Raw genomic sequence first — 24,022 nt, forward strand, 5'->3', positions numbered from 1 at the left:
GAGGCTAACATACAAAAAAGTTAGCTCACAAATGCATCCTACATTAAAAGTACACTTTCATTAAATTGCAGCTTTTCTGACAGGGAGAGTGTTGTATTGAATATGAAATCATACCTCTCAACAGTATGGATTTTCAAAGAATGTCTGGATTTTTGCCTCATCTTCCAATTTGTGTCTTTTGCTTAGGAAATAAAAGTAGTCATCCAAGGTAATGCAGTCTCAGGGATTAAGAATGAGACAGCAGCCTAGGGTTAATGGGCCAGTAATGGATTGACTAATGTGGGACTGTAGCATATAAAGTTTATTGTTTTTTTTGACACACAAAAAAAATCAACCAGTACTGTCTTGTCACTGGTGGGTTCTAAGCAGTAGTAGATTGGACAACAATAAGCATATCTTTGGTGGATCATCAATACTGGCAAATCAGGTGGGCACAATGTCATTTTTTAAATGTTGGGGGTTTTAGTGTGAATGTGTGTGTTTGTGTTGGGAGTACTGCAATAGTAGATGATTATAAAAGACAGAGACTTACAAAATGTGGAGAATATGTTTCTTTGTTTCAAAACCTGATACCTGGGTACTAGGAATGCCAAAAATAGATTTTTTAAGACATAGCTTCTTGCCATTTACAGTGGATGGATATTTACATTTAATGGACAATGTTGGCAGTATGAGTGTGGTCCTGTAAAGATCTGGAGGATGCTAAGTCTACCACTGCCAGTGTCTTGTAAAGTGACCTGGAAATGGATACTGGGATGTTACTGAAAAAATACAGCAAGTGGGCTTTGAAATGTAGTTTAATTAAACAAAGTGCACTTGCAATTTACATGCCATAATTTTTTTTATTTCAGGTAGTCCAGATCCTGGTAGATTGTATATCATTAGACTTAATTAGGGAGAGGTGTCATTCTGTGGAAATAAGCAGACCTAGTTTCCGTGAAAGCTCTGTGGTTGTTTGCAGGTAGGACGTTGCAGGATGTGGAGCCAATGTGTTTTATTATTTTTAATGGATTTGTCATTTCAAAGTATGGTTTTCTTTGTTGCAAAAGAAGGCAGGATTGAATGAGCCATATAATGTTGAACTGACAATAATGGGATAGAAACATTATACGTGATGTATAATGTTTGCAGCTACACTTGGTTCAATGGTGTCTGTGATGCATAACAATTTTTGGGCCTGTATCTCAATTTTATTTTTCGCTTTGTCCAGAATTCTTGCTCTAAGGTTGAGAGGTATGGTTCCATGCTAAATCAGAAGGCTGTATTTACCTTGGAAGACTTTTCAGCATAATTATGAGAAACAGAGCGTTTTTAATATCTCCACTTATTTCCAATATAAACTGCCATGTAACCTTGCAAATAACTTTCTTATTACGCTACTTTAATTCTTTTGGAATTGACAGGTATGCTTCATTGGTTCGGACGTAAGCATAGTGTGCTGTGACTGACTTCTTGCAGCAGTCTGTGGCTTACTTATCACAATAACTTTTCTGCGTTTTTGGGTGTGCGATCAGTTTAACAGTTTTAAAGAGGTTTTCCAAAATGAAATAAATACATAATAAACAAAAAGTAATCCTTTCTTCACTTTGAGCTATTGACAAAGTGTGGGAATTTGTTTTTTCAAAAGCGATGGTCAGCATTACAGCTTAGTAAATGGTCAGTCTGTGAATAACTTCTGCACAAATTAAAATGTCTGAATGTCAAATGGCTTTAGATTAGAGGGAAGTTATATGTTTATTCCAATATGTAGTATGATCTTAGAGAGTTTATAGATTTCTTATTGATTTAATTTTTGCTGAGCAGTTGTTTGTTGATTTATTGATGGTCCTTTTGGTGGTGGGAAATTGCATGGATGAATCCATTTCTATTATGATTTTTTTTTCAGATATTTTGACTTCCAGACAATTTCAATCAGTGAGACTGTGTCATGTGATTACTGAGGTTGTCTATTTTACAAGTAGGGGCTCCTTTTCTGTGTGTGTGTGTGTGTGTGTACAAGAGAGAGAGATTTAATATGTATACTGAATATATTTTTGCAAATGGAATTCTTAGTTAAATAGGCCCCTCTTCTTAGACAAGTAGACTTGAGTAACCAATATTAGATCTTAGCCATCCAGCTGGAAAAGTTTAGTATGTGGATTTTCCTTCCGGTTTGATGAAGGCTATGCTACTTACTTAAGGAGTACATTCATGGCTATCCATCCAGTTGTAGTGTTGTTGAACTACATTGTTTGATAATGAGAGGAGCTTTTTACAGAAGTTGAAAGTTTTTGTGTCAAGAACCTGTCCATACAAAGTGGCTTGTTTATGTTGCAGTGAAGGCTGTGGTCTTTGTAGTGAGTGTTTTAAATATAACCAGTATTTCTGAGGTGGAGAAAGTCTCTTAAGGCAGGATCTTTCTTAGCCTGGAAAGCAAGCCAGTGATGACATTTTTAGTGGCCAGTGAGAGACAGAGGAAAGCAAGAAGCTTTTTAGTCTGTTTGGATAACTAAGTGAACTCAGTCCTTTGACCTTTTTTTGTCAAAAATGGTTGTAGTCTTCTTTTGGCATGGTGTTTTGCTAAGGCAAGTGACAAAAGGGGTTTTGCGCTCAATAATTCCTCTTGTAAAGGAAGAATACAGTGATGTTATGTCCCCCTTGTCCCTGGATGAGATACCTTTACTAATGAGGTGGGCCATGTAAAAAGCTTTCCGTACAACGAAGAAAACGTGGTGGTCAAAAGTCAGGTTTCTATCAATCTGGGTGCCCAAGCACCTCACGACTAATTGCGTGCTTATAACATTGTTATTAATGTGATAATTTGTGGGGTCATCACTCTCCTCAAAGGGGATGATTGTGCATTTTTTGGCATTTAGCTTGAGGCCACGTTTCTGGCACCAGTCATTTGTTTGGGTGAGACCCTCTTGTAGCTTATTTAGAATTGTTTTATTAAGTCAGTAATGTGAATTCTTTACTTTATTGCAAATTTGTTGACTTATTTTTGAGGATTATAGTATTGTAGGACTGCTAATGTTGACATTGTATGTAGATGGACTGCTGGAGTGGTTTTCTCAGTGAGAAATGCTAGTGTTGTAGTGAATATCTGTTTATTTGTAAAAAAAAATCTATATATTAACTAAGATGTTAGAGTTAACTGTTAGATTAGAGAATTAAAATCAGAATGAGAATTAGAATTTTAAGGCAAATATTTGGCATTTATTACATTTATTAATTGTTCAAATGCACCTACAGTACAGCCAAGAGGTCGACTTTGATCTCCTGTGGCAGCGAAAGAGTTAACTATATGATATATTTTATATGCGGCCCCAAGACAATTTCTGTTCACTCAATGCGGCCCCGTCAAGCCAAAAGGTTGGACACCCTGGGGGAAGCTGGGCACCTTTGTGCCCATCCCATGAGCCTGGCTCCAGGAACAGCATCTTTTCCACTTTTCTGAATAGGATTTTCTAGTACTAGGCCTCCTTGCCTCAAGAATGACATCCAGCACCTGTTTACTGAGGGTTGCTAGAGGTGAGCTCAGGGGATTAGCCAGACTGCAAGGTTCAGGGTTTGAAGCTGAGGGTGTGGAATCTGGCTCACCTGCTGAGACAGCAAGGAAGGGGTCTGAGGCAGGTGCCATGGTTATAGCACCATCAGACTGCAAAAAAGGGGGTACCAGTGCTGGCATGGCCAGTCTGGTAAAATTAGTATTGCCCTTGGCTTGTCCTGTTTGATCTGTAGTACAACCTTCGAGAGGAGAGGCAGAGGGGGAAAGGCATAAACTGAGAGGCTTTCCAAGATAAAGGGCAGGGCATCCACTTTCCAAGCTTTACTGTGGGGAGTTCTGGTGCAGAATTTATTCAATTGGGAGTTCTGAAGGGAGGCAAACAGGTCTGTCTCTGGAGTTCCCAGTTTGTTCCTCAAGAGCTTGAATATTTTGGGTTCCAGTTTCCATTCGTGTGGGTCCATGAGATTCCTGTTTAAGTCGTCTGCCAGTGAAGTTAGTTTTCCTGGCAGGAACTGAGCTTGTAGGTGCACTTGGTAGCTCAAGACTGTGTTCCACAGAGCCATGGCTAGTCTGCAGAGAGGGTAGGAGTGGGTTCACCCTGCTTGTTTATGTACCACATAACTGTGGTGTTGTCTGTCTTTACCAATAGTTGTCCTGGAAGAATAAAGTCTTTGAAGACTGTCAGAGCATTCTGTACAGCTAACATTTCTTTTTGATTGATATGCAGGTGCATCTGGTTTGGGTTCCATTTGCCCTGAATGCACTGCCCTGTCATGTGAGCCCCCCATGCATCTGTTGTTAGGGTTTGGGTGGCAGGGGATAGAGTGAAAGGGAGTCCCTTATTGTGGTAGCAGGCCTCTGCCCACCAAAGGAACTCTGCCTTTAAACAAGGAATGAAAGGAATCATTGTTTCCAGGTCCTGAGAATGCTAACACCATAGACTTTTTAGATACCACTGAAGTTTCCTCATATGCAGTCTTGTATATGGAATTAGCAGAATGCCAGAGGCCATGAACCCCACAGCTTGCAGTATTTTCCTTGCAGACAGCTGTGTTTTTCTGGCCAGTAATTTGAAGTAGGTTGTCAAACAAACTTGTTTCTCCGGAGTGAGGAATGCCATCTGGGAAGTTGTGTTCAAGCTTGCTCCCAGGAATACAATCTGTTGGCAGGGTACTAGGTGTGATTTCTTCTCGTTGATGGTGCACCCCAGTGAGGTTAGAAGTTTCTTTACAAATGCCAGGTGTTGTAATAGCAAGTCTTGACTTTCTGCCTGAATCAGGCAGTCGTCCAAGTATGGGTAAATCTGAACATGTCTCTGCCTGAAAAATGCCATGGCTGGAGCTAGACACTTTGTGAACACCCTAAGCGCAGTAGATAAGCTAAAGGGAAGTGCATGGAGCCCGCCCTGAAACGTAGGTATTGTCTGAAAGATTCCCGTATTGGGATGTGCAGGTAAACTTCCTTTAAGTCTAGGGTTGCCAGCCAGGCATACTTGGCTAGCATAGGAAGAAGCTGTAGAAGAGTTAGAATTTTGAATTTTGGAACCACCAGAAAGGTGTTGAGAATAGACAGGTCCAGGATAGAATGCCAGGAGTTTTCTTTTCTGGGTACCAGGAACAGTCTTAAATAAAAACCTTGTCCCCTTTGTTCTGCTGGAACAGGTTGAATAGCCCCAATACTAAGGAGAGAGAGTACTTGTTTTTGGGCCTCCGCCCTCTGATTTGGGGGGAGGTCTTGCCAACTACTTAGGGTTGATAGAGTGCGGAAGTGGAATCTGTATCCTAGGGAAACTATGTTAAAAAGCCATTTGTCCTGGGTAAAGAGTTCCCAGTTTTTTGCATGCGGGGCGAGCTTTCCTCCTAAGGAAGCAAGTAGCTGAACATGGTTTGGAAGGGTTAAGGGTAAGTCTTTGTGCCATTTTTCCATAGGGGGTGGCCCCCCCACTGCTTAGATATGTGCGTAGTCTGAGACAGAAGTCTTAGTAGTTTGCTGTTCCTGGGTTTGGACTGAGAAGGCCTGGAAGGGACTGGAAAAGACCAGTTCTTTGAAGGCCAATGCCTACTGAATCTGGGAGGCTGTACTTGTAAGAAATCTTTAACAGTTTGCAAAGATTTAGCTTTTTCCTCCATCCTATTGAGGGCTTCTTCTGCTTTGTTGCCAAAAAGATGGTCTTGGTTTAAAGGTGCATCCAGTAATTTAGCTTTAACATGATCTGGCAAGTTTTGTTCCTTAAGCCAAGCATGCCTTCTAAGTACAGACCCAGTGACAACAGCCCTGCAAGATGCTTCTAAAGCATCAAAACCACACTGCAAGGTATGTTTACCAACATGTTCAGCAGAATGCATTAAATCTTGTAACTCTGTGTTCAGCAATTTAGGAATCAACATAATTTTCTGTTTAAGTAGTCCATAATATGCTGCTGATACTTTAACATATGAAACTGGCAATATAAAGCCCTAATGGTCAAAGTAGCAGAAGTGTATACCTTCTTACCCCATCTGTCTAAGGCTCTAGAGTCCCTATCACAAGGGGTAGGATTATTGGCAGTAGTAGCCTTAATGCCTTTTGGTCCTTGGGAAATGGTCTCTGGATCCGCAGTAGGATTCTTGAAGAGGAACTTGTGAGAGTCCGGTACTGTCAGGTTTCCTGGAAGCTGGAGGCAAAGTGTCTGGGGTAAGGATAGATTCCAAGAAAACATCATCTACAATAGCCAGAACAGGAGGGATAGCTAGAGGCCTGTGTTGAGGCAGGAGTAAAAATTCCCTAAGTCTCTTTTTGGACTCAGAATAGTCCTGGCTTTCCCAGCAGAAATGTTCCCTAAGGGTATGCAAGGTTTCACCAAAGGAAAAAACTTCTGGAGGGGAAGAAGAGGAAATGGAATCCTCTGCATCAGAATCCTCATAAGTCAATAAGGGCAAATCCTGGTAATCAGAAGGAACAGAGATATCAGATTCCTGATCAGAAGAATTAGAAAGAAAATCAGCTCTAGGTCTCAAAGAGGGGGAAGGCTGGCTTCCCCTAATTAAGGTAATAAGGTCTTCAACCATTCAAAGCATTTGTTATTGAGGCATATGGGCCTGAGTATGCGGTTTGGTCGTCAGTTTTCTAGGTGTAGTGCGAGCTTTAGGCCTGAGGAATTCGGTATTTCTAGCTTGAAACAAAGTCGTCTGTTTTATATGAAAGTCTGTAGGCCTGAATACATCCTCAGAAGCCAGTGCCTGCACAGCGGCTCTGGCCCCCTCCAAGGTAGAGACATCCGCAGGTTCCATAGTCGAAGAAGCATATCGCAGCATACCGGACTCTGAATGGGTCTCAGTAGAGGCCTGCGAATCTGTAGTAGCAGGTATCAGGGCTGCGAAAGCGCCTCACTGAGTATTGGTGGACTGGCGACTAGCTTAACAGAAGCATCGTAGGCAGTTTTGGACCTATGCAGTCTGTCTCTGTCTTTATCCTTATGTTTTTTCGGAAAATCGGTAGTCGGAGGGCTTAACAAAGCCATTTCAGAGTACGGTGATCGAGAACGAAAGTATTTAGCTACAAAAATAGCCCGACAACGAATAGCTTAGGCATTGAACAAGGCACAAAACTGACAGCGGGGGACATCGTGGTCTGGGCCTGAACAGGTGACGCAGTAAAAATGAAAACCTCTATGAAGTATTTGCTTTCCACAGGCAAGACAATTGTTAATTTTTTCTGACATCGGTTAGAGCAAGAAAAAAGGATCCCCAACGGGATACTTATCTTTTTGAAGACTTCGGGTCTGAAACTCGAAAACGAAAATTTCAGGAGTCGGCTGACTGGCACTTGCAAACTACATCTGCTTCGGGTACCGCACGGCAAGAAAGACTTATGTAAGGGTGTCGGCTGCATGTTTTAGTCCCCTGATGACCTGACATCATGGAAGAGGCGACAGCATCCGATGCAGAAATCCAAAGACTCTGGTATACAGGCCAGCTGAGGGCTACCTGCAGGCAGATAACCCAAATGTGATGACTGCAACAGTGAAACACGAAGAACATCACATCTTGATCGGTGGTTCTATGTGCCCCTAGAATAAAAACCTCCAGATTATGCAACAAGGCCCACACAGACAGCCTGCCTTCAGAACATTATATGGTTCTCAAGCCCTTCCTTTCTTTACCAGACAGATAAAGACAATTCAGATGACAAAGCTACTGTTTATTCTCTCATACAGCCTGAAGCTAATCCTGAAATTAGACCAGCAGTTGCAAGCTTCAGCACTAGAGTCTTTGATACCACTATTCATTCACATTGCTTTGAGAGATTTTCAGACTGGAAGACACTAGTTAAAACTATAGCCACACTTATCCATGTTGCCAAAAGTTTCAAGAGAAAATCAGATAGCCACAACTTAGAGGCTGGAAAAGTTTCTGTGAGCAAGCCAGCTTATAAGAACTTTCACAAGCAAAGACTGTGATTATCTCTTCTGTTCAGCACAAACACTTCAAAAAAGAATATGACTGTGTCAAACAAGAAAATGCATTCCCAAAACAAAGTAATCTCAAGAATTTTAGTGATGTTATAGATCAAGATGGACTGCTGAGAACTGGCAGACACTTGTCTTTTGCAGCATTAACTGAACAAGAGAAGCAGGCAATTATTATCCCTCACGATCATCACATTGCTACACTGATTGTGAGGTATTACCATAACCAAGTGGCTCTTCAAAGGTGTAACATAACAGAAGGTGCGATCAGAGCTGCTGGTTTCTGGATTCTTGGTGGCAAATGACCTCTGCAGTTATTCACAAATGTGTTATCTGTCGTAAAGTAAGAAGGAGATTAGAAAGTCAAAAGATGGCATATTTACCAGAAGACAAAGTGAGTCCTAAACCATAGTTTACTAGTGTGGGTATTGATGTTTTTGGTCCATGAGTCAGTGGCAACCCTCCGCACTAGAGGAGGTAGTGCTGACAACAAACACTGGGCAGTACTTTTTACATGTTTGTCTACAAGAGCTGTGCAAGTAGAACTGACTGAATCTATGTCAGCCTCCAGCTTCATTAATGCCTTGAGAAGACTTCAATCCATGGCCCAAAAGTTAGTTTACTCTGATAGAGGGACAAACTTTATGGGAGCTTGTAAAAAACTGAATATTTGTACAAGTGATACAGCAGTATGAGATTGCCTACAAGACAGAGAATGCACATGGGTCTTCAATCCTCTGCACTTACCCCACATGGGAGATGCCTGGGAAAGATTGATAGGTGCAGTTAGATGCATCTTGGATGCACTGTTGCTCCAACATAAGCCTACTTGTCTGACCTATGAGAGTTTATGTACCTTTATGGCAGAAGTTGTGGCTATTATGAATACAAGACCCTTTAGTACCAGTGTCTAATGATCCAGATAATCCTGAGGTTCTCATACCAGCTATGCTTTTGCATCAAAAGGAGAACACTTTGTTAGCCCCTTCTGGTAACTTTGAAACAGCATGCTGTATATAGTTGTACATATACTGATATATGGCTATTTGTATTGTGTTGTAGTTTTACAGTATTAAAGTTAAGGAATCTCAGTAAAGCTACCAGAAATCCTGGTTCTTTCATTTACTGGATTTTCTTAAAGTGTTAAGCTGTACTACGCATTGCACAGTATTGTGAGAACGGAACACCCACCAAAAACAGCAGTATTTTCTTACAATCTGCTTCCCTCTAGATCATCACTGCTCTGTTAATGTTGTCAAATATTTGGCTCACATCCCAAAAAAGCACACTGATCCCTATCAATTTTGGTAACACCTTTGTCATTCTAAGCTATGAGAGACAAACACTATAACCATGATTTAAAACTGAAATAGGCCTATATGAAGGTGGGTCTGATGGGTCTTTACTGTCATTTTGTATTACAGCCACCACAGCTTTCTTCTAGGATGTTGGTTCCTCCCCTCCTTTTAAAATAATGTTAAACAAAACCTTTTAGATCTTTATCATTTTCATCCTTCCTAGCTTCCAAACTTCCACAGGAATACCATCTATTCCTGGAGACTTTCCTGCAGATTGATTATACATCACCATTTTTATCGAATCTCCTCCCATCTTAACAGTTAATTGTTTTTTTAATAACTTTTTTTTTAACAAGAAACATCTTTATTAAATTATCACTTATGATATAGGCAATCATATATTTATATAAACAAAAACAAACCATATTGACATGCCGAGCTGCAAGCATTTTACACCACAAACTATACTGACAATCCTAGTTGCAAACATTATACATCACTTATAATTTACCCAGTCACGGCCATTCAAACATTACATAGTTCATTCAAGTCCTGCCTTCTTTCAAACCTCATTCCTCCCCTGTATGTATTTATTTCCACAATTCCCAGTTTTCCTATGTAATTTGTTCCTACCCTTTTTAAAGATCCCATTTCCAGTTGTTTTATCTCTGTTACTATATTCACTACTTCTAGTACAGTTGGTTTAGACTTTGATTTCTATTTTCTAATAATTTTTGGCAGCCACCATAATTAGACTCAGCAAGGCCTTACTACGTTCTAGGCAATTTTGATTCTCTATCATAACTCAGAAAAATCACTTCCCTAGTTACGCCAATTTGCTCACCCTATATCTCCGACAGAGAAGTCTGTAGGGAATCTTTAAAGTCTGCCAACTTGTTACACTCCCAGAAATTATGTCCCCCAGTTACCTTTCTTCCCAATTACACCTCCAACATTTGCTGTCTACCTGAGGAAAAATGCTCTGTGGAGTCTATTTTGGGTATAAAAATAGCTATGTAAACATCTACAAGCAAAATTCCTAAATGTTCTAGATGTTGTTGCATATTTGGGAAACTTACATATATCCCACCATTGTTTCTTTATGAATTGCTTATCCTGTCTCAATCCTTTCGAACCTCCTCTGATTGATTCTTATAGTTATCATGCAACATTTTATATGTTCCACTAATTATTCTTTACTTTTAACAGCAGCTTCTGTTCTAGAGTCTACGAAAAACTCTACCAGTGCTAGCCTTTCATTTAGGGCATCTACATTTCTTATTCTTTGCCTATACTCTGACATCAATCCTTGACAGGGAAGGCAATCTCTAATTTGCAGTCCAAATAAATTATTGGCGTCTTCCCATTCTGTTACCTTTCCCTTTCTAGTTATTTGGTCCTAATAAATTTCAGCCCCCTCTTGATATTGTCTGAATCCCTAATTGTAGTTCTCGCCAGCATTTTCAGTAAAAACATTAGAAAAGGTTTCACTGGCATGGTTTCTCTGTTGTCTATTACCAGAAGAACAATTAACAGAATCTCCTGTTTCACAACTCACTTTTTGTTGGACAAACTTTTATATTTGCACCTTAGCATGCACTTCATCAAAAATGATTTTGTCCCTCCAAGGAAGAATATTCTGAAGATAGCTGGATACAGGAGTTTGAATCTCCAACGCCTGCTTATTGACATTCCCTGAATGGTGGAATAAACGTACTCTTCTGCCTGGTGTACAATCAGTAATTATTTTCCATAAACAATCTGCTGTCTTCCACTTTTAGTACTTTGTCCTTCTGCCACAGTTGTGTCAGAATCAACTCCTTCTACTGGTAGGACTGCACTTGCATCTTTATTATTAAAGGTCTAGGTTGCTTTCTCATAGCCAGATTTGGAGCATACACAGTATGTGCCCTTTCAATTAACATCTCCTGTTGTGGAATACCAGTCCACTTGCTTACTTGTGCTTTCATAAAATTAATATAGTCTGTTCCTTCCAGCTCCTCTGGTACAGCAGAAAATCTCAGGTTTTCCCTATGTAATCTGTCCTCTAATTCTAATATTTTTTGAAACATGTCTTCTTGAGCAGTCTCATATTCAGCCAGCCTTTTTTTCATTTTGACCTCTGGTTTTTGCAGTTTTATCACCTCATCTGAATATCTGTTTAAACCATCTTCAATTTTTTCCAGCCTTTTGTTGTTTGTGTTGATATACCCCAACAGTGATTCATTTATTTTAACCAGGTCTGTGTGCAGTTGTCTTATGCTTTCCTCTAGGGTACTGGAAGTCATGTCTGGAGGAGCTTGCACTGCTTTTTGCTGAACAGCTCCAGTACTTTTCCTAGTCAGTGTTTTTTTCTCACTTTTTGTAGCTAATTTTCCTTGAGGGCCTCTGTATTTCTTTACTCCTGGGATCTAACCAATGCACTTGCAAGTCCGTTATTGAAATGTACCCTTTAACACAAAACGTCCACTGGCCTTCTCTGCTGAGTTTCTGTTTTCACACTGGAAGAGCTAGAATTAAGCTGCTACTCAATGCGCAGCCACCTTGGAAGTCCTTAACAGCTATTTTATGAGCCTTCTCTAACATTAACCTTGGCATGTGCAAATCTTTCATAAATACTTCCATTTGTGCTTTCTTCTTGATATTCACATTACTCTGCTTTATACAAACTTTCAGAAAATTTCCAAAATATCTCGAATACCTGTACAGGACCTCATTTATTTTTCTTGTTATAAGCTTTCTAATGTTAGCAACAACCCTTTGTATTTTCCATTGCCAAAATCATTGTACTGAAGTTTTTTGTGCTCTGGAGCGATCAAAAACAGTTGCTTAAAACCAATATTTCTAAACTTGTGCATATTATCCAGATACTCCTTAATTTTCTCTTTAGCATTCTGCATTTGTGCCGCCTCTTGTTCCGTGAGACTCCCCCTATTCTGCAACATTTTAACATTTGTAAACCCATCTAAATAATTTTTACTGCTTAACCTTACCTCCTTTTCTTTTATTTCTACCCTATTTTAAGCTCTCATTTCATTTTATCCCACTCATTAGCTATAAACATATGAATAAATTTCATTCTTCCCTAATAAGTCTTGAATAATTTCCACTACGCATTCCTTAAATCCCCAACAACTCTTGAATAATTTCCACTATGAATTCTTTAAATTCCTCTGTTTTTAATAGGTAGGTGGGAAGTGCCAGTGTCTCATTTGTACTTCACTACCCTGCATTTTTGTCTTAGTTAGTAGTTCATGATCTGAAATAGTTACTGGATGTGGGTCTAAGCTTTCAATTAAATGCACATGTTTATGTGAAATATAATTCTGTCTAGTCTAGCCCAGTTATTGCACCTTGGGGAATAATATGTAAATTCTCTCATAATTCCAACTTCTGAATTCATATTTTCCATACGAAATATTTTCATTAATTTCTTTAGAAATCTACTCTCTTGTTATATTTGCCCTTTTAGGTCCCCCCCAAGGTATATCCTCACTGCTGCAACTCAAGTACCAGTCCCCACCTATAAGTAATATTACCTGCTAAAAGCTAATTATTTTTCCCAAAAATTTCTTAAGCTCCATAACAGCAGTTTTAAGTGGAATACAAATATATGACAGCGTAATTGTCCTCCCTTACCAGTAGCCCCCACAAATCTATTGCCATCTTTATTTCCTCTTTTATCACTGCTGGAACTCCTCTAGCAATTAAAATAAATGCTCCCCTTTTCTTTTGCCTCTTATATTCTGCCAAAATCTATCCTAAAACACTTTCTTTATGAAATTCACATGCTCACTTATTTCCAATACATCTCCTACAGCATTGCTATTTGCAGTCTGCATTTCTTAATAAAATTCAATATTCTTGCATTTCTGTCTATACCTATGGAGACTTTCACATTCCAAAACAATATGGTTAGTGCAGCCATTATGATAAGTTACATATAACAGTTTTTAAATGTCTATTTCCACCTTTTGTGTTACATGTACTTATTAATGTTTGGCAGGTTGATCCTTTATACAGATGTTTCTTCTCATCTCCCTTTGAACCTATGTCATATTTTATAAAACTTCTTGTTTTAATGAAAATCCTCAGAACCCACACACACACACAAAACACCCCCATAGTCTATTAACTTAAAACGAACACACAAAATGATGTAAATCTTCAAATAATGAAGATTAATTCTCCTGCTCGGAACTGTCCCATATCAACAGCTGCATACACAGGCATTAATTAAACAATGTAAGATTATCCATAGCAAGATGCATGTTACAGCTTAGACTGCGCTCGCTGCCTGATTTTTTTTAAAACAAGAAACATCTCCATTAAAATACCTCTTATGACATAGGCAATCATACACTTCTACAAATGAAAAAAGTATACTGATATATTTTCAGCTGTAAACATTAATAATTATTTATAACATATCCAGTTATTGTCAAGTCAAACATTAAAAAGCTCATTCAATTCCTACCTTTCCTTAACTCGCATTCCTCCTCTAAAATATTATTCTGCATGTATTGTTTCCATAGTTCCCATTTTTCCCTAAGCAATTTGCTCCTACCCTTTTCTAAAGATCCCACTTCCCGTTGTTTTCTCTCTGTTACTATATTCACTACTTCTCGTACAGTTGGTTTAGACTTTAATTTCCATTTTCTATTAAAAAGAAGTTATGTACTCACCATAACGTTCCATGTGAGTTGTTCCATCTCGCCTTCGTTCTTCACTGATGGGTTCAGAGCCGATCCTCGGCTCTGACACAGCTGACTAGCAAGCTCAAAGTTTTCCAGTAGCTTGAGACCCAACCCCTTATCCCACAACGCACTGCTGGAATTACCTCAGATCTTGTTTGCTGCGTACCTTATGGAAGTACAATAATTACTGTGCCTAGGAATGTAGACACTTTGAAAAACCAGGATGAAGACAGCCTCCAGGTCAACTGCCAGCCAGGAGGAGGAAGGAGGGAGGGACATGAGAATGAAGGCGAGATGGAACAACTCACATGGAACGTTATGGCGAGTACATAACTTCTTTATGTGAAGTTATTTAATCTCGCTTTTCATTCTTCACTGATGGGTAGCGTCCCTAGCACCCTGATCTTGGGTGGCTCACGGAAGTACTCTCTTTAGAACCGTAGAACCAAATGAAGCCCTGTCCCTGGAGGCCTTATCCACTTTCTAATGAGTTATAAAAGTGTGAGGTTTAGACCATGTGGTTACTGCACAAACGTTGTCCAAAGGTAATTTCGCTTGAAAGGCTGAAGAGGTAGAAACTGCTCTGGTTGAATGAGCCTTCACCTTACTAGACAAGGGCATGTTATGACAAGAATATGTGTAGGTGATACAATCCGACAGCCACTTAGGGTTGTTTTGGCAACTGGTTTACCTTTCCTGGCCTCAGAAAAAGACACAAAAAGCTGATCTGATTTCCTAATGTCTTTTCTTCTGTTTAAATAAAATCTAAGTTGTCTATGAACATCGAGTTTGTGCAACATATATTCCAATTTGTTGGTGTGATGAGGGAAGAAAACGGGAAACTCAATGATTTGATTAATGTTAATCTCAGAACATACTTTAGGCAAAAAGGATGGATTTGTCCTGAGAGATACTCTATCAGCATGGAATACCATATAAGCAGGCTTGATGGATAGTGTTTGGAGCTCTGACACTCTGCGGGCTGAAGTGATGGCTACTAGGAAGATAGTTTTCCATGATAGAAATTTTAGTTCACAAGATGATGCAGACTCAAAAGGAGGAAGAATGATGTGAGATAACATAAAATTCAAATTCCAGGGAGAGTAAGGTGTCTTCACTGGAGGCCTCATATGAAAAGAACCTTTTATAAAAGCCTTAGACAATTGGTGAGCCATAATATTCAAACTTTTAGTTATGTACTCACCATAACTTCAGATGTTTGGGATCCATCTCGCCTACATTCTGACTGATGGGTTCGGAGCCGATCCCTCGGCTCCGACTCGGCACGCTTATGCCAAAGAGCGAAGTCTCTTATTGGCTGAGCTTACTATATCCCAGGATGCACCACTACCAGTCCCCCAGATCTAGTTTGTCCGCATACATGCACACATGCACGCCCTGCTTATATAACATCGTCAGATGAAACAAGATAAAACAGTAGAACTCAAAACCGTTCAATCTCTTCTGATCTCCAAGGCAGGGGAAGGAGGGTGGGTATTAGGAATGTATGGATCCCAAACATCTGAAGTTATGGTGAGTACATAACTAAAAGATGTTATGTGATCCTATCTCGCCTACATTCTGACTGATGGGACAGCGTCCTAGCACCTGAATCCTGGGTGGCTCACTGGAAAACACTCCTGAGTACCGTGGAACCAAATGAAGCTCGTCCTTTAGATGCCACATCCAATTTGTAGTGGGAAATGAAAGTGTGCGGATTGGACCAAGTAGCCGCAGCACAAATTTCCGATATAGCGAGCTTGGAATGAAAAGCTATAGAAGTAGCCATAGCTCTGGTAGAATGAGCTTTGATAGATGTTGTAAGTTGCTTATTCAAGAAGAATAAGCCTGAGTTATGCAATCTCTGATCCATTTGGAGATAGTAGCTTTTGTGATGGTTTGGCCCAATTTATTATCTGAGAAGGACACAAACAACTGGTCTGACTTACGAAGTTGCTGAGTCCTGTCTAAATAGAAGCGTAATTGCCTGTGAACATCCAATTTATGGAGAGTGTATTCTGCTTCATTGGAGAATTTTGGGAAGAAAACTGGTAGCTCTAGAGATTGTTGGAGACAGAAACTAGAACAGACCTTTGGGACAAAGGATGGATTAGGCCTAAGTGATACTCTATCCTTGTGGAAAATCAAGTACGGTGGCTTAATAGACAGGGCTTGAAGCTCTGAAACTCTTCTTGCAGAAGTAATTGCAACTAAGAAGGCAGTTTTCCAAGACAGATATTTTAACTCACATGTAGCAGCCGGTTCGAAAGGGGAAGATGTTAATGCGCGAAGCACCAAATCAAGATCCCACGGAGGTGCAGGATGAAAAATTGGGGGTCTTAATAGGCTCGCACCTTTAATGAAAGTTTTGCACAGTCTGCTGCTCATCAAAGGAGGATCCATGGATTCGTGGAATTTAGAGATAGCCGCTAGTTGGACTTTAATAGTTGAGACAGAAGATCCTTGATTAAACAGGGATGTTAAGAATTTCAAAACCTCTGGGACAGGAGCAGTGATAGGGTCTAAGCCCTTGAGTTGAGCCCAGATAGCAAACCTCTTCCACTTACTGAGGTACAATTTGTTAGTGGTGGGTTTGTGGGCGAAGATAAAATGTGAACAACTTCCGGGTCTAGTGTGTGCCTTCTGACTAAAGTCGGAAGTGGAGGAGCCAAGCTGTCAATTTCAAAGATTGAAGGGACTGATGCCGATGTCCCGACTGATGGATTAGCAAGTCCGGAATTAGGTCTAAAGTCCACGGATCGTCCACCGCATGCTTCTTCAGGTAAGGAAACCATACCTGACGAGGCCAGTATGGGGCAATCAGTATCATTGAGGACCCCAATTGAGAAGCTTTTTGAATAACTTTGGGGAGAAGTGGAATTGGAGGAAAGGCATAAAGTAGCCCTGTTGGCCAAGGTTGTGCTAGAGCATCCATAGGTGGTACTCCCTGATGTGGGATCAAGGAGAAGAACCTTTGGCACTTGGTGTTTAGTGGAGTTGCAAACAGGTCGCAGCACGGCGTCCCCCATCTCCTGAATACCTGAGCTGCTACTGTGTGGTTTAGAGACCACTCGTGAGGAGAGAGAATTGTCCTGCTCAATTTGTCTGCCAATATATTTGACCTTCCCGGGATGTGGGTCGCTACCAAGAAGCGGTTGGTAGCTACAGCCCATTCCCACACTCTCATGGCCTCTCTGCAAAGGGGGTACGATCTGGTCCCTCCTTGTTTGTTCAGATACCAGACCACCGACATGTTGTCTGTGTGGATGGCGATGATGCCCTGAGGAAGAAACTTGTGTAAGGCCTGTAGGGATAGAAGTACAGCCCTCATCTCCAACACGTTGATGTGGAGAAGAGCTTAGTCTGGAAGCCAGGAGCCCTGAACTAGCCTGCCCAGACAATGCCCCCACCCTATCTGGGAGGCATCTGTCGTCAGGGTAACCACTGGAGAGGGAAGAACAAAGGGTTTCCTTGATCCAAATTGGATGTCTGATGCCCCCAGCGAAGGTCTCTTCTCCATATTTCCCTAATCATGATGTGATCATTGTGGCGAAGATCCTGAAAGGACCATTGAGTTGACAACAGCCACTGAAGAATCCTCATGTGCAATCTTGCCAGAGGAACTAAAAGAACCGTGACAGACATTGAGCCTAAAACTTGTAGAACCATCCTGGCTGGGGCTTTGGATCTCGAGATCAGAGCTTGAACTTGGCCCTGTAAAGTTTGGATCCTTTCGGCAGGAAGAAAGACGCGGATCAATCTTGAGTCTATCTCTGCTCCTATGAACTTTATGCGTTGAGAGGGCAGCAAGACAGACTTTGACCAATTGAATGTAATCCCCAGGGAATACCCAGGAGATGGTGGCTTTGAGGTTGTCCATTAGTAGATGCCTGGTGGTGGCAGTCAGGAGCCAGTCGTCCAGATAGGGAAACACTTGGAATCCAAGACTTCTCAGGTGAGCCGTCACTACTGCCAAACACTTGGTGAACACCCTGGGGGCTGTGGTGAGACCAAAGGGCAGAGCGCAAAATTGGTAATGACTGACTCCCAGGCTGAAGCGCAGATACCTCCTGGACGCCTGATGTATCGGTATGTGATAATAGGCGTCCTTGAGGTCTATGGAGCACATCCAAACATCCTTCTCCAACAATGGGAGAATGGATTGTAACGTGACCATTCGGAATTTGGATTTCGTGACGGATTGGTTCAGTCTGCTGAGATCCAATATTGGTCTCAGGTCCCCTGTCTTTTGGCACTAAAAGAACCTGGAGTAATTTCCTGATCCGATCTGGTCTGTGGGGACCGGTTGGATGACTCCTTTTTCTAGCAGCTTTAAAGCTTCTGCGGCTGCCATTTCCCTTTGACTGGGTGGTGGGTCCGGGATTCTTTTGGACGGTGGGGGCGAGTATGTGAATGGGATGGTGTAACCTCCGGCAATGATCCGAAGCACCCATCTGTCCTGAGTGATTGACTCCCAGGCTTTTAGGTGCTTGGCAAAACGACACCCGACTGGCTCCGGAGCAGCACAGTCGGGCAATCCCTCATGACGTGTGGGAGGCTGAAGAGCCACGAAAGGACTCGCGGTCTCCAGAATTGCGGGGCCCTCTGCCGCCTCTGGGACGGCGTCTCCCTGAAAATTTTCCCCGTCCTCTGCCTCCGGAAGGGGAATCTTCCTGCTGTTGGGAGAAAAACTTACGAGATTTGCGAAACCACATTTTCCCCCCTCCTTTAGCCTTGGGGTAAGGCCGAAAGGGAGTGGAATAACGGGCACCTACGGCAGATAAAGTTTTTCCCTCTTGCTCACAGCGGGTAAGGGTGTCTTTAACCTTGGGTCCAAACAAGGAGGACCCATCAAAGGGAGCGTCGGCGAAGGAAGACTTGAAGGCCTCCGCAAACTGACACAAAGCGGAGCCAGGCTTGTCTCCGTAGAGCCACGCCTGTGCCTGCCGCTCTACCGCCTTCGGCCGCATAGGAAATGAGCCTCATGGACGAGTTAGAAATTGCCGTAGGATAGCCAACTGAGAGCTAACCGACTGGGCTAGCTGCTCAGGTAGGTTACCGAGAGGAATCTGACAACTCCTTGACCAGATCCCTCTGAAGCCTGGTAAAATGTGCCAAATAATTCAGAGACCTTAAAGTAAAGGCCGCTGAAGTCAGGGTGCGCTTCCCGTACCTGTCCATACTCCTAGACTCCTTATTAGGAGGATGGATGGACGTTGAAGCCTCTGCCACGTCCTGTTGTGTAGCAGATGCCACCACCATGGCATCTACAGCCACGCCTTTAGTGAGAAACTCCTTCTCGGGGGGAGCAGACAAAAATTTATTTGGACGAGAAGGGACTGGTTCCACGGTATCTGGGTGTTCCCACGCCCTTCGACAAACTAAATCCAGAAGCTCGTCGAAGGGCGGAGACACCCAGGAGGCGGAGGGCTGAGCTCCAAAGGCCTTGAGGAGCACTGACTCATCAGCAGAGGGGGGTTTGGATATCCAGCCGCCTCGTTGTTTGAGGATCTCTAAGATGTCTGCAAATGAGACATCATCCGAGGACGACTTCGGGGACCCCTCTGCATCATCAAGATCAGTGTCTGATGTAATAGACTCGGGGGAGTCCACGTGCTTCCTCTTGCACAATCTCTTCCTTGGGGGTTCCTCCGAAGACAACTCCGAAGAACCCTCAGGAGGAGGGGAACCCCAATGGGGTAACCTCAGGCCCAGGGCTCCGCTGACTACGGACAGGGAACTGCCAAAGACCCAGTCTCCACGCCCAGGGAAGGTGCCGGTAAAGCCGGAGAGATGACCGAAGAGGACTTGGCCAAGGCACTCCTCATGGCTCTGAAAGCCGGACCCCCAGAATCCTGGGAGTGTCCGGTCCCCGGAGCCGTGATGGCCGACAGAAGTCCCGCAGCGAAGCACCGAGGGAGGCTCGGAACCGAAAGCATAGGTCCCAAACATCACCCCGGGTCCAGCCGAAGAAGTCCATACCAAACTCGGACCCGAAGGCCGGGTTGGAGTAAGGGTCGGAGCCGACCCTAAGATCTCCACCGGCTCCAACAGCACCTGCTCCACGGAGCGAAGCAGTCGGAGGAGGAATGGCAATGGGGTGGGCCAGGGTCATCGGCTCCGAAGCCAGCTGGGTCGGAACCGAAACAAATTTTTGGAAGACTGGGGACTGGAACAGTCTTTGGAGCACCCTGTCTATATCAGAATCTGACATCCTCGAAGACCGAGAGGAAACAGAACGGGTTCGAGAAGGCCTCTCCAACGGCCCCAAGGGACTAGGGGACCGGCTCCGAGGTGACTCAATGACTATCGGCGCCGAAGGAATACACACACCAGATTCCATCGGTGCCGAGGTGGACTTGGCCCGAGGAGGAAGTGTCTGGCGGCGACCCTTGTCGGCTCCGAGACCAGTGGAGCCGACGAAGGTGACCCGCCTCTCGATGCCCCAGCCATCGGCTCCGAAGCCAGAGGAGTCGATACTGGTGGCATCGAGGCAGACCGTTCCGACCTCGGCTCCGAAGTCCTTGGAGCCGAAGGAGAGGTCTGCCTATGTCTCTTGGCGGTCGGATCCGACGGACTGGTCGGAACCGACGCCCTTTTCTTTTTAGCCGGAGAAGGAGAGGATGCCAAGGCTTCTTCAAAAGAAGGTTTAATTAACCCCTTAAGAATCAATTTATTTTTCCTCTCCTGGAGGACCCTTGAGGAAAAAGCGTGACATACGCTGCATGACTCCTGTAAATGTTTTGCACCCAAACAATACACACAGAGTGAGTGATCGTCCGTGATGGACATTTTGAAACTACATTTTGTACATTTTTTAAAGCCCGAAGGCCTAGGATTCTGAGACATTATGGTAAGACAATTTCAGTAATCTTTGACAGGAAAAACACAATTACTGACTTAAATATATGGGCTTACAGTAATCGCTTAAAAGCGCAAATGACAGGGAACTTTGAAAACCCTGTAAGGTTTTAGGAGGGTTGACTGACCGGGAAGGCCCTAGATGAAGGGGGCCTAAACCAAACTCAACCCAATCACACAACAAAAACCTTCAACAAATCCAAACACACACAATGAGAAGCAATAGCTGTTAAAACAGCTTTTTAAGACAAAAACAGCAAAAAACTGACAGAAAAAGTTAGTTAAAATAACTACTCAGCTCAGCCAGCTCGAGACCACGTCTTCGCAGGTTAGCGGCAAACGAGATCTGGGGGACTGGTAGTGGTGCATCCTGGGATATAGTAAGCTCAGCCAATAAGAGACTTCGCTCTTTGGCATAAGCGTGCCGAGTCGGAGCCGAGGGATCGGCTCCGAACCCATCAGTCAGAATGTAGGCGAGATAGGATCACATAACATCCATTGATTCCTAGATGGAAATTAAATATAGCAGCTAATTGTACTCACACCGTAGCAGCCGTTGCTCCTTTGTTGAAGATTTCTGTCAAGAATTGTAAAACAGAAGACAATGGCGCTTGGTAAGGATCAATGTTGTGGGAAGAAGCCCAAATGGAAAATCTCTTCCACTTACTACGATACAATTTTCTATTGGAAGGTTTATGGGAAGGCAACAACATTTGACTAGTGTCATGGGAAAGATTATAAAGCCTGGCTATGCGGGGAATTGGAGCAGCCAAGCGGTTAGCTTCAGTGTCTGCAAGGATGGATGAAGATCCCATGACGGATGTGTCAACAAGTCCGGAACTGTGTCCAGGATCCATGGGTCTTCCAGAATGTGATGGTCAAGAAACAGAAACCAAATTTGCTGAGGCCAATGAGGGGCTATAAGGATGATCGTCCGTCCCAGCGACTTTGCTTTCTGTAAGAATTTGGGTATCAGGGGAATTGGTGGAAATGCATAGAGAAGACCCAGAGGCCAATTGTGGACAAGAGCATCCCTCAGGGAGTGACCTGGTATGGGAATCAGGACAAAATAGCTTCTGCATTTGTTGTTGATATGACTGGCAAACAGGTCGCAGGAAAGCTGGCCCCATTTGCAGAAGATCCTGTCTGCAATCTCTTGCTTGAGGAACCATTCATGGGGCAATAAAATTGCCCTGCTCAGTCTGTCCGTTATGACGTTGGATTTGCCCGGGATGTGCATTGCTAACAGAAAGTGCTGGGATGACACTGCCCACTGCCATACTCTGAGGGCTTCTCGGCAAAAGGGATAAGACTTGGTTCTGCCTTGCTTGTTCAGGTACCAGACCACTGACATGTTTGTCTGCCTGTGTTGCAATTGTCCCTAGAGGAAGAGAGTCCTGAAAGTATTGCAATGCTAGAAGTACTGCTCTCATCTCCAGGACAATGATATGCAGATGTGATTCTTGATCCATCCATGTGCCTTGGGAAATCTTTCCCTGAAAAAGCCCCCCCACACCCTATCAGGGAAGCGTCCGTGGTCACAGTAGCAACTGGCGGGGGAGCATGAAGGGAAGTCCTATTGTGACATGAAGAGACATCATCCACCACTGAAGATCCTTCTTGTAGGAATTCGTTATCAGGATCATATGACTCATTGGAAGTTCTTGGTAAGACTATTGCGTGAATAGAAGCCATTGAAGGATTCTCATATGTATCCTTGCTAACTGGATTGCTAAAATTGCTTCTGCCATCAATCCTAGAACTTTCAATACCTCTGCAGCTGGTACTCTGTTCTTTGATATCAGAGACATGATGTGTTGGCGAAGAATACAAATCCTTTCTGGTGGAAGATGAAGAGTGGTGGTTGACGTGTCTAATTCTGTCCTTAGAAAAATGATATGCTGCGAAGGCAACAAGGCAGACTTTTCGAAGTTGACTGTAATGCCTAGCCGAACGCAGTGCGTCAGAGTAGCCTCTCTTGCTTGAAGAAGTTGATGCTTGGTGGTGGAGGTACGGAGCCAATTGTCCAAATACGGAAACACCTGGAATCCTAGATGCCTCAGGTGAGCTGTGACTACTGCCATGCACTTGGTGAACACACTTGGGGCTGTAGTGAGACCAAAGAGCACAGCTCGGAATTGATAATGATTGGCTCCCAGCCGGAAACGCAGGTGATCTCTGGATTGCCTGGCCATCTTTATGTGGTAGTACGCATCCTTGAGAATGATCGAGCACATCCAATTGTCCTTCCCTAGAAACGGGAGTATGGACTGTAACGTGACCATTCGGAACTTCTCTTATCTCACAAATTGGTTGAGTCTGCTGAGATCCAAAATGGGTCTCCAGTCCCGTTTTCTTTGGAGCCAAAAAGAATCTTGGGTAAGTTCCGAATCCTGTTTGGTCTGCCGGGACTGGCTGGATGACTCTTTTGTCTAGCAATCAGCGCACCTCTATTGCTGCTTGTCCCATGTGACTGGGTAGGACGTCCAGGAATTTTTTGACGGGAAGAGGCTGGGTGGAGAACGGTATGAAATACCCTCTGGAAATGATACTTTGTACCCAAATGTCATTTGTTATATTTAGCCAGGCTTCTGGGTACAACAGACAAGCGACCCCCGACTGCCTCCAGAATAGGACAGCCGGGCCTCCCTTCAGGAGCGCTGGTAGGACTGACCAGAGAAGTGATCTCTGTCACCCTGGTGTTGCGGACCCCCTCTGCTGCGAGAGTGGCGCCTTCCATTGAAACCCCCTCCTCTGCCTCTGGGGGGGCTCTCCATGTGTGTCTTGAAAGGCTCCTTGGGCTTTCCAGAACTACATCTTCCTCCCCTCTCACCTTTAGGAAAGGGTCAAGTGGGGGTGGAAAAACGGACTCAGATGGCAGACAGAGTCTTTCCCTCTTGCTCACACCTGGTCAAAGTCTCCTTCACCTTTGGCCCAAACAAAGATGAACAGTCAAATGGGGTATTCGTAAAGGAGGACTTGAAGGGTTCTGCAAAGGAACAGAGTCGCATCCAGGCATGCCTACGAAGAGCAATTCCTGTACCTGCAGCTCTACTCGAACCATCAGCCACATAAGATACGAGATGCATGGACGAGTTGACTATCGAACTGAAGGTAGAGAGCTGAGTGGCAATCTTGTCGGATGCAATCATAGCTACAGCACCCTGAAGAGCATCTCCCAACTCCTTAAGGAGATCTCTCTGCAGTCTGGTAAAATGTGTCAAGTAGTTCA

The 24,022-nt window shown here is 43.2% G+C and overlaps 1 protein-coding gene across 1 annotated transcript in view; it reads right to left on the minus strand.

Annotated features, from left to right (window-relative positions):
- LOC122792959 (germinal-center associated nuclear protein-like) overlaps positions 1-24,022 on the minus strand; it is a 789,847-nt gene that overhangs the window by 30,244 nt on the left and 735,581 nt on the right. The window lies entirely within an intron of this gene.

The sequence above is a fragment of the Protopterus annectens genome, chromosome 2.part0 (assembly GCF_019279795.1).
Source record: "Protopterus annectens isolate FY-2018-M chromosome 2.part0, PAN1.0, whole genome shotgun sequence".
Classification (NCBI taxonomy): domain Eukaryota; kingdom Metazoa; phylum Chordata; order Ceratodontiformes; family Protopteridae; genus Protopterus; species Protopterus annectens.